Raw genomic sequence first — 4,855 nt, 5'->3', positions numbered from 1 at the left:
TATAAATACTTTAAGTTTAAGTCAATTAATATTTATGTACAATTTTTATTATAATTGGTTATTTTATAAATTGAAATTAAAGTTTCGGAGATAGAAAAATAACGAAAAGTTATATCATTCAATTTGATTAATAAATATTGAGTTTAAACTATATTTTATAAAAATGTGATTAGTATTTTTATTTTATAATTTAAATTAGAAATAATTGATTGAACTTAGCAATATGTTGATAATCAATGTTCTTAGATATTTTTAACAGAGTATGTTTGATTTTAAAATTACTCTACCCTTCAATTTTATCAAAATATCTATTCATATCTATCCATATTCTTTTATAAAATCCTAATTTCTAACCCTAATTCCCAAATCAAACTCAGAAAACCCTAAATTCCTAAATTGAGAAACCCTAATCCCCTTCTCTACACCATACAGCCGCAACCTCACCCTCACCTTCCTTCAATGTAACACTCACACAGCAGCGAAATAGAGAGGAAAGAAAGAGGGAAGAGCTGCTGCCCCGCCACCGCCGTGACCGTCACACTGCCACCGTGCAACTCCGCTCGCGCTGCCGCGCGTTCCGTCACCATCAGAGTCATCGTCGCCGTTTGTGGAGCCGCGAGGAGCTCGCCATCGAGCTGCTTCGCAGTGCCGTCCCATCCATAGAGCCCGAGCCCGCATCGCCGTCGTTCATTCGTGTTCTGCCGCCGCCGATTCATGAGTTTGTCGTCGTTGCTGACGTCGCCGAAAGGAGGAGAGCGATCACCACGAGGAGCCGCCGCTGGAGGAGTAGGGTTCGCTGTGTGCTACTGTCACCAACATCGCAAAATCCACGCAGAAGAGAGGGAGGAAGGATCTTCGCCGCTGTCAGGGTCGTGTGTGACTCCTACTGCCATCAGAGTTGTTGTTCTGCCACCATCAAGTTTGGAGGAGGGCGCTGTCCCTGTCACCATTGAAGCTCGCCGGGGAAGGAGCTATTGACAGAAGAAACTGTTGCCGCTCTTATTCTATACTACTCTATGCTGCTCTGTTCTGCCTCTGCCTCTGGGTTCTGTGAGTTGTCGGAGCCCTCTACCACCGGGAACTAACATTCGAGCAGCCCAGGAAGCCATCCTTAGAACCACAACTGTTTTGGTGAGCTCTGTCCCCTGTTTCTGCTTCCTTGTCCTACCAATTTGTTTCTACTTTGAAGCTTGTCCCTGAAACTGTTTGTATTGTATAAAGAGATTATTGTAAATTACCTTGCCGCCACCATTACTGGAGGTAGCTGCCGGCTCTATTTGGAGACTGCTTCTAAGACACCACCGAAGCTAAGAACAAGTGCTGGGATTCGATGGAGCAGCTGCGTTTAGTGATTTTTGCGAGTTTCGACTTTGAGGTAGGGGATTTTTTTTTAAAGTTAAAACATTTTTAATTTTAGAATGCTTATAAAGTTATTCAGATAATTGTAAATTGTTAATAATGATTAAGGGTTGATTAATTGATGTGAATTATTTGAAATTTGTTTGAGAATAGTTAGTTGGAGTGATTATTCTGATGTGTTATTAGAATTGAATGTGGTTATGATTACGCTGAATTGAATTGAAATTAGATGTGGTTGTGAATTGTATTTCAAATTATTGATTTTGGCGATGAATTGGCTGAGATTCTGATCTTGAATGAATTACTTTGAATTGTTTGATATTGAATTAGAAATTTAATATATTGGAATGGCTGTAAAATGGATTTGTGATAGGTTGGAATTGGTTGAAATGTAGCTGCAAGTGGTGATTCATTTAATTTTACTTTTTAAATTGAAACATGATGAGTTAATTATCGAATGAAATGTAATTGAGAGAAGTTTGTTGTGGTGATTATTCTGAGTTATATTTGATGTTGGATGCGGATGTGAATTGAATTTGGGTTATGGTTGTGATTTTGACTGGTTTTGTTATCGCGAGTAATTAACTGATGAGATTTACTTTGGTTTGAGGCTGTGAATGTCTTTGGGCTTTGTTGTGAGTGTGTAAAGCTGTAATTGATATTGGTTTTTCAGATTTTGATGGAATTGTTGAAAGGTTCTGATTCTATGTGATTATATTGAATTAGTTGAGTTGTGTGGCTGTATTCTGGTTATTGAGAGTAAGTGCTTCTTGTTGTTTTCAGTTATCTAATGTATTGGATTGGCTATGAAATTGACTTGTGACTGGTTGGAACTAGTTTTGGTAGTTGTTAATATTGGATCATGATTAATTAGAATTAAGTTTGAGAACTGTTAAAAGATTAAAGCTTGATTATTAAATTGACTTTTTATGAAATTTGAATTTAGAGATAAAATCAGTAACTCTAAAAGTATAAGGATAACTTGTGATAATTGGAAACTATATGGAGCAGGATTTTTGGGTGAACATATTATAAGAGAACTGAAATTTTGTAAATAATACATACTCTATGTGTTTTGGTGTCAATATTGCTAAGATTTTGGTTAGTTAGGTGACAATGTGTTTTGGGTATTTGGAAAGTGAAAAACTGTTAGTCCTTTGGTTAAAGTAATTTATGAATTGATCAAATTGAAGTTGAATTGATGGAGTATGTGGAAGTTGCGGATTATGGCTGAATTGTTAACTATTGCGGGCTGTTAAATTTCTGATTGATTGAGAATTTGCTGTGATAATTGTTGAGAAAGGTTTGATGAGATATTGAGAAAGAGGGAACCCGTAAGGGTGGTTAAGTCCGAGTTTTAGGGGAGGTGCTGTCGAAATTTTTAAAAAACCTGAGGTATTAATTGAAAAGTAATTTTAGAAGACTTGAACTTGGAAAATTATATTATTGGAGTTTTATTTAGGTAAGAAAAGAATTATACTATTTTGAATTTGAATTACCAAGGTTTATGTTCAAGTTTGAATTATTTATAAAAAAAGTTATATTTTGAGATTTATTCAATATGAAGAGAGTTATGCTTGCGGTTTGAAATAAAGGATTACTTTTTTGAAGTTTAATGAATATATAATATTTGAATTTGAATGGTAAAGAGAGATGGTTTTTGAGTCTTTGGGAAGTTAGTAAACTTGAAAAAGAGTTTTATTTGGTTACTTTTAGTAAGAGGGTGATGTTTTGAAAAGTATTTAACGAATTTAAAATAAATAATTTTCTTGAGTCTTTTGAAAGAAAATTAAACTAGAAAATAGTTTTAAAATTGGTTCGAGTTAAGAGGTTGCAAAAGTGGAAGTCGTAAAGTCTGTACAACATGATTGAATAAAGAAAGAGAGAGATATTGTATAAGAATATGTAACTGGAGATGAATAACGAGAATGATAGCTTATGATGATAATTACACTAATTCTTTTGAGGAATGGTATTCAGTTTATGAAATTGTTGGCAAGGACGTGGGTTTTGTCCCGCTTGCGTATTTATGATTATAAAAGAGAATAAAAAGCAGAGGACCTGTTGAAAGGTCATTTGTTGCTTGAGGCAACCCAAGAGATGTGTTTATTCATTTGTTGCATTAAGGCAACGCCAGATATACTTGTATGATGATCTACTGCGTGAAGGCAGTCAGATAGATAGCGGTGCGACCACTGAGAACGCTTTCCTGCAGTACAGATCCATATTTTAATTCTGTAAGGGTAGAGGGGTTATTTCCTGCTACAGAAGTACCGTGACCACCTGTTCCATTTCTGTAGTGGCAGAGGGGTTATTTCCTGTATACAGAAGGTGTGTCGGCATACATCCCTGCAGTGGCAGATGTGTTATTTCCTACATGCAGTGGACCTTGTGGTGGCAGAGGGGTTATTTCCTGTACACAGGGGTATAGCCAACTGGAAAGCCATACCCGTTTCAGCTGCTTCGGGTTACGTCGGGAGCGGGTAAAAACTGACAAATGAGCTCATTACCTGCACTAGGGCTAGACATGCATCATCCTTGTGTGTGCATTTGCATTTGATTGGATTTGCTCGTTGTACTTCCCTGTGATTGTGTTGTTTGCCTTGCTGTGACTTGCTTGTGTGCTGAATTGAATCTCTTGTTAGTGCTATTAGTTGGTGAATGTATGATGATGATTAAGAATTGACGTTGTGATTGAAAATTAACTATGTGGCTGAGAAATGCTTAAAGTGACCAGTTTTATATTTTGGAATTTGTTTTGAGCTTAGATTTTTGAAAGAGGTAAATAATTAGTTAAAGTAAAACCAAGAATAGTATTTTCAAAAAGGTTTGATGAAATATAGTTTTCTTGAGTATGTTAATTATTTGCATTTTATTTCATTACTTTTACAGCATTTCCATTCCCTACTGAGAACGTGTGGTTTGTTCTCACCCCAAAATCTTCCACCCTTTCAGTGACACAGGTTCGAAGATTCAGTTTGAAGCTGCGGGCGATTCTAGAATTTATTTACGAGTTAAGTTTATAACTTGAGTTTCTTTCATAGAATTCCCTCGCTTTTGTAGCTTTAGTTTTTATTTTGTGCAGAGGGATAGGAGTTGTACCTGAATTTTATTTAAATTCTTTGTATAATATTACTATTATTAATAATTATGTGATTATTATTACTTGAAATGTTTGTTATATGATTTTAAAAAAATAAAAGCAAAATTTTTCTAGAATTTTCTATAAAACTGAATCGCGATATCGAACTAAAGGCTCAATAGTAAATAGTTAATAAAGGAAAGCAGGTTGGTAACGCCTTACTTTCGGTACGATCATGACGTTCTGGAAGTTGGGTCGTTACAGTGCGCGCGCACAGATGGCGAAAAACGCAATTGTATGTGCACGCACAGGGTAGTGGGCACGCACAGGTTGTGCTGTTTCACAAAAATTTTTCTTTTCAAAACTAAGGTCCCCTCCTTTAGCATATCAACATACCAACCCCAAATCATATAA

General features: G+C 35.9%; 1 long non-coding RNA gene across 2 annotated transcripts; it reads left to right on the top strand.

Annotated features, from left to right (window-relative positions):
- The first annotated feature begins 364 nt into the window (after positions 1-364).
- Positions 365-4,531, top strand: LOC112722324 (uncharacterized). 2 transcript variants are annotated; one of them, XR_003162627.3, is made up of 3 exons: positions 365-1,131; positions 1,222-1,375; positions 4,315-4,531. It is a non-coding gene; the product is annotated as an uncharacterized lncRNA (long non-coding RNA). The 2 variants fall into 2 exon arrangements; XR_003162628.3 differs by having other exon boundaries at positions 4,252-4,531.
- The last annotated feature ends 324 nt before the right edge of the window (positions 4,532-4,855 follow it).

Source organism: Arachis hypogaea, chromosome 11 (genome assembly GCF_003086295.3).
Source record: "Arachis hypogaea cultivar Tifrunner chromosome 11, arahy.Tifrunner.gnm2.J5K5, whole genome shotgun sequence".
NCBI lineage: Eukaryota > Viridiplantae > Streptophyta > Magnoliopsida > Fabales > Fabaceae > Arachis > Arachis hypogaea.
This window is presented reverse-complemented; position numbering and strand designations above follow the sequence as displayed.